Here is a 16,556-nt window from a genome sequence, read left to right as displayed (position 1 = left end):
ACTCCTTCTGACAGAGGTTCAGGCTGTGGGGGCGGGGTATATTTAGTGGTAATGAGAGACTAAAATGGGATGTGGTTTAGAACAGTGATCCCCAACCTTTTTGACACCACGGCCCGGTACCGGCATCAGCTGGGCGCCACGGCCCGGTACCGGCATCAACTGGGCGCCGCCATCTTTTTCGTCAAAAAAGATGGCGGCGCCAGCGCTTCTGGTGAGCTTTTTCGGTAGAAATAGCTTTCTACCCGGAAAAGCTCACCGGAGCGCTGAGCGCCGCCATCTTTTTGATGAAAGTGCTTCGATGAGCTTTCTACCGGAAAAGCTCACCGGAAGCACTTTTTACCAAAAAAGATGGCGGCACCCAGCAACCAGCGGCCCGGTAAGACTTGTTCCGTGGACCGGGACCAGTCCGTGGACCGGCGGTTGGGGACCCCTGGTTTAGAATTTCCACAGATTTATTTAAACACCTGAATATTGCTGCCCTCACAATTGGTTTTAGGTTTCTCTGAGGTGCTACAGTAGTAGGTAAATGGAATGATAGGTGCCAGGAGACAAATATATTAATCTATAATGACTAAGCCTGTCTGTGAGAGATTGGTTAAAGAAAAGACTCGGGCTATTTAATTTATCTAGCTTCTCACCACCCAACATGACTATATTTTAGTATAACTTTTTTTTTAAAATTTCAAGTGAAAGATCCACATTGGCATGCATGCACACAACTGCACATATGCACACATCAGCTTCCCCACCTATTGTTCTGCTACTGCAAATTAATCATCTTGTTTGGTTGTTTGCTTAATAGCCACCCATTTTACATATATGACTCTGGGTGGCTTACAAAATTAAAAGCACTAAGATAATACCAGAAATAACCAGCATCAAAAGGACAAAAATAAAATAAAAATCAAACCTATTCAAGCCAAACAAACATAATCTTCAAGAGAGCACAATCAATTGTTCTAACACCTTGCAGGCTCCACAGCACCACTACAGATCCCCAGGCAGGATGGCAAAGCCATGTCTTCAGGTCCTTCCGGAAGGCCAAGAAAACTGGGGCTACTCTGACCTCAGGAATGATGTTCCAGAGGGTGACTGCCATGGCAGAATAGATTCTTGCTCTGGGTCCCCTCAGATGAGATTCTTTCATGAATAGGACCCACAGTAAGTCCTTTCTATTGGACCTAATGGGGTGGGTAGGTGTGATTAGTGGGCCTTTTTTTGGCTTGAGAAGCCTCAATTTTTTTTTAAATAGATGTGTTCAAACTTGCCTTTAGTTGAATTAGGGGTAAAAGATGGGAAGTTTGAAACCTTATAGCCTAAAAACTCTCTAAATCAGTACTAGGGTGGTCCTTGAAATATCCTCATATTCTCAACAAAATCTAAGCTGCCAGCATGCAGTAGCAGAGGTATAATTATCACTGATCATAAAGTCAGTTTCCAGTTGGAGAACATATAGAAACAAAGCTTTTAAACTGCCCTACATTTGGTTATTCACCTAGGGTTCAAGAAATTTCTAGAGCAAAATTTGAGGTTTGGAATATTTTAGTAAACTACAAAAGTATTAATTGGAGTCCAAAATATAGTGATGACCCAAAGAAAAAAAAATCTACATTGCTTACAAAAATCAGTCTTCTATAGTGAGTATAATGATGTGCAAATCTGTGTAACTGCTGCTTTTTCTAGATTTTTAAAAACGTTTTGTTGGATATAAAATCCATTAGGCAAGGCAGTTTTTGAGGCCAAATAAGTCTCAGCATAGTCATTACTCTACAAGCCAGGTTTCATTCCAATTTTATGTAGCATTACCAGGATTCATGCCTTCCTACATATATTTATCAGGAAATTTTTCAGTCAATAGGTGACTTGCAATCCTGTAATCTGGCAATATATTGAAAGATATTCCAAGCCTAGCTAAAGTTATAAGCATTTCGGAGCAGGAATCCAATAGGTTTCATCACTCTCCTAGCCTAAAACAGTTTGATAATCCAGTTGCCACATCCATGTAACTGCTTGGAGTGAGGATGCTTGAGCCAAATTGGTTAGCATATTTTCAGGATCTGCATTATTTTTTCTTGCCTCTTTCTTTTGGTGTGATGGGTTCCTTTCATATTGTAAGCCTCCGGGCAAGGAATTGACAAGCAATGTAAACACTGTCTTTTCTTCAACTGTGTAGAATGTGAATGTGGCCAAATTTCTCTGCAAAACTGGGCAGATTTTCCATTGTATAAGTACTCAAGAAATAAGCTATCTCTATTAACCATAAGACATTAGGCCTCTTTTCATTATAAACTTGAATGTGCTTTTCTTGGCTGCCTTTATGATAGCAATTAGCATTTCGCTTATAGTCTTCTGCATATTTATCTGTTCAATAACTTTTCCCCAAGGGCAGAATTTAAACACTGTTTGCTCTGATGGAAACTTGCCTAGCACAATACCACTGTTGCAATACCCACTACACATCCCAAAACTTATTACAAAACCCAAATTTGGAACATGATTCACACTGGACAGGAGAACATGTTTCACAGTGAAGAATAAAAATGAAGAAGAGCCAGTTTGGTGTAATGGCAAAAGTGATGGCCTAGATACTCTACTCCCACCTTGGTTTCAAAGCCATGTGGGTGATTTTGGGCAAGTCACACTCTCTCAGCCCAACTCACCTCACAGGGTTGTTGTTGCAGGGAAAATAGGGAAGAGTATTAGGTGTGTGCAACAATAAAGTAATAAAGGTTGGATAAAACTCAAGTATTCATCCTCTTTACTGCGCAGTAGGACTTCTATGAATACTGGATCTAGTAGTAAAATATATCAGTTAGTCCAAAACATTGTTTACTATCCACACTTTAAGGCAGTGCTTCCTGAAGATTTTCCTCCATTACCCAAAACTGCTTATCAGAAAGTCCTTTTTACCCAAGGTAGGTCAAACTTTTTAGTCGACTTAAATGTCCCTGTTGCGATTGGGTAATGGGTTTGTATGCTATTACACAAAGAAAAACCGCTTTTACCTAGGTTTGGATAATTTACCCAGGCTTAGAAAGCACCGCTTTAAGGAGAAATCCATCATGATTTTGCAGATGTTCTGCTTAAATACTGAATTCAGTATAAGATGGGTGGGTTATGTTTTATTCTGCTTGCTTAGGTGCCATTAATACAAATGCCCCTTTGTCCATGCATAAAGGTGGCACATATAGGCTTGGTACTCATTTTAAGCAAATCCCAACATTTGCAGACAAATGTCATATTAGCATTTGGGATGCGAGAAAGGATGCATTTCGTTATTTTTAATTTATCTATCAAACTTAGAAATCCCCCATCTTACAGAGCAACTATGGCCGTGTACACCCCAAAGGTGCTTTTTCAAAAAGCAGCTGGACTTCTTTTGTTTTCCCTCGAAGACGTTTTGCTTCTCATCCAAGAAGCTTCTTTAGTTCTGAAGAAGCTTCTTGGATGGGAACTGAAACATCTTTAAGGAAAAACAAAGAAAGTCCAGTTGTTGTTTGAAAAAGCACCTTTGCAATAACCATGACTGAGAATCTCCATAGACATCTGACAGTGTACAATTATTTATGTATTTATTTATTAGACTTGCGTGTCGCCTATCTAGGGGTGATTAAAAACATAAAAACCATATAAATACATACCAGTAAGAAACAATTAAAACAAGAATAGAATAAGTTAAAAAGGTGGCTGGAGGGCTTTCAAGGTGCTAATCAACCCTAAAACTTGCATGCATCTTTGTGAACCTCAAGCAAATCAGCAGCGCCAGGTCTTCAGATACTTCCCAAAGGCCAAGAGAGTGGGGCCGACCTCATCTTGGGGAGGGGGGAATATTCAAAGGGTAGGGTTGATGACAGAGAAGGGTCTCTTCCTGGACCTCACCAATCGAAATTTTGCTATGACTTGCACATGGCATTGCTAGAGTACGACATTTTTGGTGGCTCCCATGTAAAATAATTAGGTGTATCTTTCCCATATGCACATACCTATGGACAGCTGGCTGGACAACAGATGGTCTAAGAAATGCTCTTCTGTATGGTAAGGAGCTGTTGAAGCCTGCCATATATTATTCTGTGTTACTTCTTTGTTTTCATTGGGCACAAATAATGATAGCAATTGAGGATAAGAAATAAGCTTTAGAGCTACTGTCACACATTGCAGCTTTGAATATGCAAATAGAGGTCACTGCTGTACACTCTTATTCTATGACTCCCATGGCATCATACTACTAAGGAAGAGGCCTCTTGTTTTCCATCATCCTCTTGAGCCCAAAGAAGGGAAAAGCAGACTAAAATGACCAACTAGATAACAGGTTTTGCTAGTGCCTAATGTGAACAGTGTAAAGGCAAGAGTTGTTCAAGTAAGTGAATAAATTAAATAATTAGCAATTTATTAAACAACTCTTAAGATGTTCCTACTCTACAAAATATTTACAGTACAGTACAAGATTGAAGCTAGGTTCTTTCGTGGCTTGTGGAGGATGAAGAAAACATGGAACAAACTACATGTATAGAAATCATAGGGGATTACCATAGTTTGTACTGTGTGTTGCTTCTTTTATGCTTGTTGGCTGTGAATCTTAACACTTTGTTCTTGAAGTGTTACTTATATACATACTAGACACATTATGACAGGTTTGTACAAATTTATCATCAATCCATATGACATGCCAAGAAAGAATTCCATTAAAGGCACATCCGATTTTAGTTACACGGTGTGATAAATGGTTACTAATTTAATTAGATATGGCAAAAGAGGCTAGTTCTTTGATCCAGATGGTCTAAGCAGCAATGCCCATTCCAGTCAAAGGAAAAAATAACGTTTTGTCCTTGTGGCAATGTATATTGGGGTGTGTGTGTGAGTGTGTGTGTGTGTATCTGTGGCCTGCTGATACATACATATAGACATTTAGATATTGTCTACCCAATTTGTATTCAGGTGGATTTCAGCTGTTAATGCTGAATACCAATCTTTTATGGGACTAAAGTATATCTTTCTGTGTATACATTAGAAAGCATTCTTAAAAGTATAGAAATAAATCTTGCTTTGTAGGCTAATATAATTCACTTAAGTCAACTGGGTTTGTCTTAATGTCAAAGATCAAGGAAACAATACAGTATGCGTGATTTTAACCCATCTCAAACATTTAAAAACAGAATTTTTTTTATAGAAGTTAGGTGTAAAAGAAGATAAACCTTTGTTTAGAAGCAGTCTGAGTGGTATGTTTGACTAAGGCTTCAACCAGGCAAATAGGAGAGCCATTCTGATTTTTAAACCTCTGCCTACAGGTTCAACTATTTTTAACCGATAGAAGTAATAATTTCTTCATTCTGGTTGGTGAAGTCTTTGATAGAACTTTGATACAGGCAGTCCTCAAAGTACGGCCACAATTGAGCCCAAAATTTCTGTGGTTAAGCGAGACATTTGTTAAGGGAATTTTGCCCCATTTTGTGACTTTTCTTGCCACAGTCGTTAAGTGAATCGCTGGGTGTTAGGTTGGTGATATGGTTGTTAAGTGAATCTGGCTTCCCCATTGACTTTGCTTGTCAGAAAGTCACAAAAATTGATCACATGACTCTGGGACACTGCAGCTGTCACAAATATGAACCAGTTGCCAAGCGGCAGAATTTTGATCATGTGATCATGGGGACACTGTAATGGTCACAAGTGTGGAAATGATCACAAGTCACTTTTTTGTGCAGTTGTAACTTTTAGCAGCCACTAAATGAACCATTGTAAGTTGAGGACTACCTGTACTAGATCCTGAATTATGCCCAGGAATGCAGTCCTTCATAAAAGACAACCATTCCTGATAAGCCTCAATTTACAACCACAGTTAGGACTTCTGTTGCTAAGCCAGGTAGTCATTAAGTGAGTTACACCTGATTTTATGATATATATTTTTTTGCCATAGTTGTTATGCAAATCACTGCAGTCAATACGTGGTGAATCATGTGGTTTTTAACAAATCAAGCTTCTCTCATGGGTTTTGCTTATCGGAAACTAGCTGGGAAGATTGAAAATTTTCAGGTCAGTTTCCAAGTGTCCAAATTTTGACCACATGACTGCAGGGACACTGCGACGGTTGTACGTTTTAAGTCATTTTTTTCAGAGCCATCATAATTTGGAACGGTTGCTAAAACCAGTCAGAAGTTGAGGAGTGCCTGGGGTGGGAACTACAGTTCAATCATACATGGGTGGTCTTTTGATTCAACCTTGGATTTGTGACACTCCAAACAATGGGAGTTTACTTTTTGCTCAGTGTGACATCAGAATTTTTTTCCATTTCATTATTTTTTTAGCTTTTTTAAACTAATCAAATAGAAAGGACTAACATAACTTATATATCAGATCACAGCCCAATCAGCTTAAATTTACAACTACAGGAATTGACTAAAACACCCAGAAGCTGATATTTCAAGGTCTCTGTATTGAATGAAAGTGATGTATTAAACAGTCGTTGCTTAAGGCATTGCAATACTTTGAATTTAATGCAGAAACAACTGGTGCTTAATTGTTGAATGGCAGCTTACTGTACATGCATGGTAGTATTCCTGCCTATATATTATATAAGGTATTCAAAAATAAATACAGGATTAATTTGAACAAGAATTTGAATCATCTTTGGACACAAATGGCCAAATGCCCAATTACCCAGGGATAAGAAGGGAGATAATACAACTTATGTGCTCTCCTAGTAAGCCAATCAGTTTCCAAAAATGTGTGTTCCTGAATTTGTGCCGCTTGATTGCTGTGATATACAAAAAATAAAATAGTACTTGGATGTTTTCTTCATGGTGAACTGGGATTTTTGAGCAGCTTTTGGCCGCTCTTCCACAGAACTTACTACCTGTTTTTTCTGTTTTCTTCTTTTTGCTCTTGTTCTGCCTTATGAAACTCAAAAGCTTTGAAGGGGGTGATTAATTAAAGAGTGTGATTCAAACTCTGTTATAAAAAACAGTGGAGAATATTGTTTCTGCTTTACATAAAAGAACCTGCGGTTTTTGTTTGGCTATAGGAAAGTATATATCCCCAACAGAACAATAATTAGTGGATAAGCTTAATACTTAGTGATGGACCAATAATATGGTGCACTGCTGTCTATCTGAGATCAGCTTGGCAAATGTTTATTCTCATTTCCTTCTGGTCTAAATGTAAGCCGCCATGTGGCATGTCGCATAATGTATTACATTCTGTTGGCGCAGAAACAAAGTTTCTGATCTTGGCTCAAAACTGTAGTGTCTCCTGTAAATGTTGGACTTGGATATCATTTGTTTAACCAGTAGCTTTCCAGTAAGCATCTTTCATACTGTGGTCAGAAAGCAACATCATTTAAAATGAAAAAATGTCAGCACTAAAATAAAGTATGCTGTGGCCCGTTAATACATATAATTAAACCATTGTTCGTTGAACTATATGTTTGTGAATTAGTAAGCTTGTCAGTTTGTATAACTGGCATTAACCATATTTAGACATTGTACAAAAGACATTAACCATAATCTACATGGTTGAGTTTGCACAATTCACTAGCTGAAATACGTTTGGCTGATTGAGGCTCAGTGTGTTGTGCGACTGTAACCATTTACAGTTTACTAGAGTCGCTTAGGTGAGATGGGCAGTGTAGAAATTTGATAAATAAATAAAATACCATACGGTTCACGTAAAACAAATTGATGACAAAGTGCAAGTTTTGGAAAGTAAGACCGAAGTTATAGAGAGAGATGGAGAAATATTTTAATAACTTGGCATTATTAGAACTGAGAGATAAAAGATTCAGTGAAGACTATGGGGAAGATATCAGAGAAAAGATTGTTAGATCTAACTTTTTGGATTGGGATGAAGATGACACAGAGGCAGAGATTATAAAGGTTATATGATCTATACATAATTTGTAAAAATTTCTGAATGAAAAAATAATAAATAAGATAAATAATAAAATTAAATCAAGAGAGCAACTAATGGTAACTAGTCATCAATCGTTTTCTATTTACAATTATCAGAAAGTTTTAAAATGTATTTTAAAATCTTATGAAATATACTAGGACAGAATTTAAAGTGCAATGGTATACCAGCAATGAACATGTAATTTGCTAAAATGTACAAACTTTTGTTGAAATTTGAAACAGAAGAACGAGGTTAAATATTGTATGATAAAGTCAACTAAAATTTTTGGTTATAATGTGCAGATGGATCAAAGATCTTAAAGGAAATTTTTATAAAATGGGGTATTGTTTGTACATGATACTAGAGTATTTAAAATATATAAAGAAATTTCAAATGTATGTTGAAAATATGAACTATATGAAGGGACATTTTATCATGCTTGGTAGCATGTAAAAAGCTTCAGAATTGATTCAAATATACACACTGATATAGAAGATTTTAAAAATTCATATTCAAATAAAACCAGAACTTTCCCCTTTCAGATGGATAAACAGATAGAAAAAAGCCATGGAAGATTGTTTCAATATATGCTTACTGTTGTGAGATTTACTATATGCACAAAAATGGAAACATTTAATATTATCTGCCATCTAGAAATGTTTGGTGAAATTAAGAGAACTTGCTGAGATGGACAAACTAACTTCTTTGATTAGAGAAAGGATGTTGCAGTTAACATTCATCAATGACTAGAAACTTCTTGTGAATTTTTTGTGTTGAAAATGATGATATGGTTTTGATGATTACAAAGAATAGCAAACAAGAAATATGGCATAATGTTATAGAGGTTTAATTAGAATTGTATGTGTAACTGCTAAGAGAATGATTGAAGGCCTGAGTATGTGTATATGTGTGTGTGTGTGTTTGTGTGTATTCATTCATGTGTTTTGTTCTTTTATTTTTTTCTATTTCCTTTTTTATTTGTTTCTTCCTTTCCTTTTTTTCTCTTTCAGACTTACTTTACTGAATGTATTTATTAGGTATGTAAAATCTTTTAATAAAAACATTTTTAAAGGGTCTTTTTCTTAAATTGCTCGTGCTGATTTTTGAGATAACTTTGAGCCAGGCAAATCCTGATGCCCAAAACAAATGTTTTTTCTACCATACCTTATTAAACATTCTGAAGCAAACTGTGTTTGCCAGCTGTCCTGCCTGACATACATCTCTGAACTTTGCTCCAGGTCCTGGAAATGGAATGTCCCTGAAGAATTCCTCTTCAGGCTGCATAGTTGCTGATGATTTGCCTGACTTTCTCCTTCAGCCCTTCTGGGCTAATTGAATTAAGTGGATGGAAAAGTGAATACAGTTGGCTAGATTAAATGAAATTTTCCACAAACAAGGAAGCAGCTCCTCTGGCCAAGCCTTTACTTTCCCCTGAGCCTTAATCCTTGCTTCATCACAGTTAGCTTTTTGCTTCCTGGCTCATCTCTGATCTTCCAGCAGCCCCTGCTGGGAAAGCATGATGGCTTCTCTCTCCTCGGACTCTTATCTTACCCAAGGCAGAATCTCCTGATTTTCCTAGGCAATTTGTGGATAATTAGCCATGCTGTCTGACTTCAGCATAGTCACTTCTACACATCTTTCCCTCACACTGTGCTTTAGTTATCTGAATTTGTGATGACCTGAAAACTTGGGAAGGCCAAGTCTCCTCTTATCAATAAATCTCTGCAACATCAACTGCAAGCACCATGGCACCCTAGACTCTTACGGCACTTGGGACTTGAACGTTTCAGCCAATGGTGTTTTAGGTGGCATTCAAAAATAAAATTATTTTGCTATCACTGTTGGCCTTGAATTCAGTAGCCTGTAACCTACCTTTCTCTCCTATGCTGTTATGCCTAGTTTGGTTCCTTCTCCAATAAAAGCAGCTTTAGGGAATGCTTAAGTGTCTTGTGTGCTACAATGGGAAACTAAACAGACCTGAACTCTAGAAATCTGGATGATTTATAGACAAAGAGTTATAGAAGACTTTGCAGCTCAGATCTGGTAATTAAGAGAAACTTAATTGGCTCAAATATAAGGCTATCAGTCATGTTTTAAAAAAGAGGAACAAATATGTACCGAGTGGTTAAATTGTGAGCAATTGTAATGATTAAATAAGCCACAACTGATTGCATCCACACCTTATATAGTCATAAAGTTTTATGAACTGCAATGACAGGATACAATAAAAAAGATAAAAAACAAGCAAACCACTTTCTGGCTTAGTGGAGATCTTTCTAACCTCATGATCTTCCTTAGCTTCTACTTTTCTTTTTGGGTGCTACACACAGCCATGGTGCAGTTCTTCTCTCCCTCTGTGTGTGTAGTGGCATCCAGTTGATATTAACTCTTAAAGAAACCACATTGAACTCTTAAAAATTAAATTTTCCCTCAAAAATTTTCTTCAAAACTACACAACAGGACTAAACTACCCAGCTAACCTAGTTAACTTATTCAGTCCCTGATAGATTACAATATATTCAAAAGGTGTGTATTTTTTATTCACAAACATACTCGACGGTGAATTGATATTCATGAAAACCAATCTGTCCAGATTGCAAGGTTCAAAAAAGTTAGAAGTCTGGCTGGCTGTTTCATTTTCCAGAGAATTAGAAATGGAACCAGGGTTTTGATTATCCTACAGCAGATTCTTACCATAGGGAATTGCTTGTTAAAAAGAGAAAAGCAGCAATGATTTTGGGAAGAATGGAGGAATCATCAAATTGGTTTTTTAGATACTGCAGAAAGAGAAAAGGAAGAATGGTTGCATATATTAGATTTTAGAAGACCCAATTTCAATAAGCTTAAATAAATAATGGGTGGACTAAGGTGGGCAGAAATCCTCAGTTTGATGGGTGTGCTGGAGACTTTGGATTTTCTAACAACAACAACAAAAAGATACCTGGAAATACAACTGCACATTATTTCAATGTGAAGAAAAATGAGGACAGGTTAAGAAATCATTACTGATGCGTAGGGTGATTTTGACTGAGCCAGGAGTTAAAAGGACCATATATACAAAGTGAAAGATGGATGTAATCAAGTCAGAAAGATTGAAATGAAAAAGGAATTTAAGCTCACAAGTAAAGCTAAAGCAACAAAAATGGTTTTGGAGAGTATGTCAGTAGTACAAAAAAAAGCGAGTCTACTGCTTGAAGATAATACTAGGTAATGGAGAGAGAGTAGAACTCCTCAGTTCCTTAACTCCTACTTTTCTTTAGTGTTTTCCCCTAAAGGAAATTCAACTGGACCTAAGCAGAATTGAAACAAGGAAATGGTAGCACAAGATAAGTGAAGAGATGCTGTAATCAGGGAGGGTCCCACTGCCACGAAGGAGTAAATCGCCAGAACCAGATCACTTACTCTTGAGTTTGAAGAAGCTTGTAAATGTCATCTCAGAGCTCCTTCTTTTCTATGGTATTTGAGAACTTGTGTAGATGTGCTGGATGACTGGAACAAAGCAAATGCGGGTGGGGGGGTGAGAGAATCTGTATTGTTTCTGACCAGTCATCCTGACATCCAGGCAAAACTCTGGAAGCAATTATTATGAAAATGTAGAAAATATATTGTTTGGCAGAAAGTAGCATAGGTTCATCATGACCCGGTTGCATGTCCAAACCAACCCAATCTCTTTATTTGATAGAATGATACTTCCTGAGAATTGGTGATCATTTCTGCTTGTTGTCCTCAGAAAGGTAGTTGTTCTGACCCAGCTCCTCAAACACGACAGACACTCTGACATGAACTCAAGAGATTCCTTTATTAGGAATGCCAGCAGCCCCAGCAAAAAGTTTCTCTCGCAGGCTAACAAGTCCATCCAGCCGGAAGATGAATAGTTGTCTGTCACACCTATTCTGCCACACCTATTCATCTCCGTCCCCCTGCCTTTTATGGGGCCTCACTAGCAATGGTGGCTCTTCCTTCCCCAGGACCAGCCCACGACTTCCCAGTGCTCTCCTCTTCTCTGCCTTCTGCGCAGCTTAATTAATCTTTAAGGCTTTGTAAAATTCTTCACCTGAGGCTAAATCAAGTAGCCATTGGAGATTTATTATGTGGGGAGTTATTTTGGATATTAAAGTGTGACTCAAAACCAGTTTCTGTCCTCCAAATCACGGGTCAGAAATTACTTTGGCTTTTAAAAATGTCTTGGAATTTAAAAAGAAACATGCGAGTTATACCACCCCATTAGTGGTTTGCCAAATTTCCAGCACTGGAACTCATAGGGGTTCCAGCAGGGGAAATGCTGTGTCACGTCATCACCAGGACAATAAAATTAGCCTTTCCAGCAAACCAGATGGAAGGTGGCTTTAAATGGATACATGCATCTCTTATTGCCAGGAAAAACAGGACAGGCAATGAAGGGCAAAAGGCCAATCAGCAAACATGGTGCTGGATTTGGCATTCATGTCTTAAATTCCAGTTTAATCCTATTTTTAATTAGTTAGTCATGTTGAGTGGTTTTGAAGTAGAAAAGTGTGAAAAAATATCTTAACGTAAGTGTCAACGGTGTAATAAATTATACTGTTTATATTTGCACTAACTCAAGGCAGCTGATATGTTGCCAACCTGCATTGATCTTGAAAAGACAAAGCAGGATCTGATCTGTTTAGAACTGGATAAGAGGCTACTAGGGTGGTAGACAAGATTGAGCTCCACAAACATCTCAGATGAAAGTAAAAAAGAAATCATGTCTCTGGCAAACGTAAGGACCATATTGTTGTTTGAAGTGATGCAGAATTTTTGCCAACTGCTATGGCTAGAGATGGAGCATGTTTCAGTTCCATCCATCTTCCTATTTCAACATAACCTATTTCTATGGCAAGGAGTCTGCAAGCAATAACTAGTTTAATGGATGGCCTGTTAATAAAGTGATGTGCACTAAAGCAACCTCCTTTTAAAGCTTATGCTAAACACTATTGGATTAAGGCCATGTTCACGTAACTTGCAATGGTCAAAAAGTTAAGCATGTTTTGAAATTTGATGGGTACTTTGTGTAAGACAATGATTGTATTTCCAAAATGTAGTGAACCACAAACTACCTAACCTAGTGTACTCTGGCCTAGTCTGTTGTGTAATTGCATTCAATATACAAGATGAAATTCTGGATGCCAGAATCTGAACAGGAAAAGAGTTTGAGAGTAGTGATGAATAATTCCCACCAACACCTGGTTCTATTTTCCTGACAACCCTAAGAGAGCCATATCCTGTCCAATGAATGTCAAGAAGGATAGGAAAAGAATATTGTAACTATGCTTGGAACAGAACTAGATTATTTGGTGGGCAAATCTTGAACATCCTAGTCTAAGTGAGATGTATAGAACCCTGTGTGTATGTACAGAATGGGGAAAGTGGGTCAGCTGAGAGAACATGCAAGAAGCAAGCCACCCAATACAGGGTGGGATTCAAATTTTTTAACAACCGGTTCTGTGGGTGTGGCTTAGTTGGTGGGCATGGCTTGATGGTCATGTGACTGGCTGGGCATGACCAACTCAACATCACTCACATCAAGGCACGCATCTCCTCGCCTGGCCTCTCATGACTGTGGGGATGCTGCAACAGTCGTAAGTGTGAAAAATGGTCATAAGTCACTTTTTTCAGTGCCATTGTAACTTTGAATGATCACTCCACACAAGCAAAATACTAGCAAAGGAGGGGAAAAAAACTCCAGAAACGCTCCAGGGACAGGCAGTCTTGTCCTGCCAAGAATGTAATAAGGGTTAACGGAGAGGCAGTTTTTGTAAGCAACACCAGAATGTTTCCTTCCTGCCTTCCTTACAGGATTAGGCCAGTAATTTCTTCTAACAACCAGTTCTCTGAACTGCTTAGAATGTTAACAACCAGTTCTAGCAAATAGGTGCGAACCTGTAGCATCCCACCCCTGACTCAACATGGTCAGAAACCATGATCTCCGTTATTTGATGTCCAGATCCATAAAAAAACATTTATTATTATTTGATTTGTATCAACTGATCATAATGTGATCAGTATCATTAGAATTTTATTATTTATTTTATTATTTATAGGAAGAATGTATAATTTGATTTGATTTGATTTGATTTGCATTAATTCCACGATCTGAACTATAGATTAACTTGAGGAAGAAATTTGTAATAATAATTAGCATTAACAGTTATCTAGCTGATTTTGAATACATAGTCAAGTGCTGTTGATTTTCAATCACTTAAGAATAATAATTGAAACCATTTTCCTGGCAACTTACATTGCTCTAAAAGAATGCTTGGAGGAAATCCAATAACGTGTCATTTTTCAGCATAAAAAAGGCTTGTATGCTTGATAATAGTATTTTTTTCATGTTTTCCTGAACTTAGCAAATGCTCAGAGTCTGTCTTAGTGGATCTTGGATATTCAGTACAAAACAAAGATTTTACAAATTGAAATCTGCCCATTCTTGCATTAATAAAAACATGGGGTGTAAATCTATTTATTCTAAGAAAAAAATACTTATTAATCGCTAATTAGTTTAGCATGAGGTTATTCTATCTTGTTACAAATAAAGATAGCCTAGAGGTAGATTGGTTCATAGAAAAGGAAGTTTGGGGATACCAAAATTCCATTTTAGGATGTCAAATATCATTTGGGGGGAAATAATGATTTTTCTAGGGTTTGGTAATTTGAACACCACACTATCATACATTTTGCTCAAAATACTTCACTAACATACAATGTGGATAAAATGTGAACAATAAAATGTACTTCATTAGCCAGAATTTGCATAACTTCCTTATTTTGTCCTTAACAAACTGTTCCATTGTTTTACCATAAATTTAATTTTTTAAGAGCTGATTACCTGGCTGAGGAATTCTGGGGTTGAAAAAGTCTTAAAGTAGTTAACGTGATCTAAGTTTTACAAACCTACAATAATGAACTGTTGAACTTACAAGATTACCAACAGCTCCTGCTCTTCTCTTCCTCTTGATGCACTTTTTCTTATTCCCTCCTTGCATATTAGACAAAATCTGCTGATTTTGTTAATTTGAGGAACTTTTTGGCTGGAGGGCCCTAAACCTACATCCAATAATCTGGCTCCATCTGCATTCATGGTCCTCAGTTCCAGCCTTTCCTGAGCAATGATTTGATTTTGTAGTCCGCCATTATTTGTTGCTCTAGTCCCTCTCATCAAATATGTAAAATTCATTTTTAATGCTGGTCTGTGACCGTAATAAAAATTGATGGATTGATTGATCGAAAATTCATTTTTTTTTCCTGACCTTTTCCTCTTTAGTCTTGCCTTGCTTCCCAAATATCTCGGCGGATTCCTTCAAGTCCAGCCGACCCATCTTTCTCCTGCCTTTTATGGTTTCCTTCTGCGATTATTTGCTGCCTTGTAAAAGGTTATTGGCACGTTATCTCATAGTCCTCTATCCATTCTGCACTTGGCATTCAGGACCAACCAGTTCAGTATCAGACCCATTTGAGGAGAAGAGCAAAGTCTCTAGTGCAGGGGTGTCCAACCTTGGCAACTTTAAGACTTGTGGAGTTCAACTCCCAGAATTCCTCAGCCAGCAAAGCTGGCTGAGGAATTCTGGGAGTTGAAGTCCACAAGTCTTAAAGTTGCCAAGGTTGGACACCCCTGCTCTAGTGTCAAATGTGCATATGCCTTGCAGATGCTGCTGCTGAACTCCTTGGTCAGGATTTAAAATGAGAGCAGGGGAAAAATCTCAGCGTAATCATTTTCCTGCAAGATCAGAAATACATTGTTATAAGAAAGGCAAGAATCTGAGAAAGGGGACAAGAAAGCCAGAAAAAAGTTAAGTAGATCCAAAAGAAGCAGGGATTGCTTTCCTGCGTTCTGGATTCTGGCTTTGAGGTCTGATTTCCTGTTCCACATATGCGCGGCCTCTTTCAACATGCAGGGACCTGAAGAAAAAGGAGTCCTTACCATCCTCGCTTCCTGAATGAGGAAATGTGGAAGAGACCTCTGATCTATTTAGATGGCGAGGTGCAAGGGTGAAAAGGACATGTCTACTTCTTCCTTCTTTGAACATGGAAAGTACTGAAAGATTATTGCCTGGTTGGGTAGGAGACTGATATTTGCCAGGGCCAAACCAACTTGGATATAGAGATAATTCAGTACACATCCTAGAAGTCTTTATCCTTCCCTGCCGCCGCTCCCCCCCACAAAAAAAACACATTATGTTAGATCGGGTACAAAAGAGACGCGAGACCCGTGCACTTCAAGCTCTTTATTTTATGTTAAGATCTGTACAAGATCTTGGAGCTGCGGCAGCCCTTCATATAGGGATTGCTCGCGGCTCGTCGGCCAATGACAGCACTTTGAATCTCCCGCGATCGGCTCGGCCAATCGCGGTTGGTTCTAGGTGAGCCAATCACAGTTGTTGAGTCGGCCAATCAGAATGTAGTTCGTGTGGACCAATCAGAATTTACCTTTTGGAGTATGTTAATACAGAACATATTACATTCCCTTTTATTGGAAACTCAGGATCCCCAAGGCAGCCCAAAGCCACCTGGACTTGCCATTGGTGTACAACAATAAAGATGACAAGGATGGGAACATTTAATATTAGCAAGGAAGTCTTGTTCAGTGTTCCTGATCTTTTTAGCTTGGTCTCCTCCTATGCATCCAGGATAGACTGGACTCCCCCCCGCCCCCCTAA

The sequence above is a fragment of the Notechis scutatus genome, chromosome 4 (assembly GCF_049901735.1).
Source record: "Notechis scutatus isolate UNSWTSFEM ecotype Mainland chromosome 4, rNotScu1.2, whole genome shotgun sequence".
Classification (NCBI taxonomy): domain Eukaryota; kingdom Metazoa; phylum Chordata; class Lepidosauria; order Squamata; family Elapidae; genus Notechis; species Notechis scutatus.
This window is presented reverse-complemented; position numbering follows the sequence as displayed.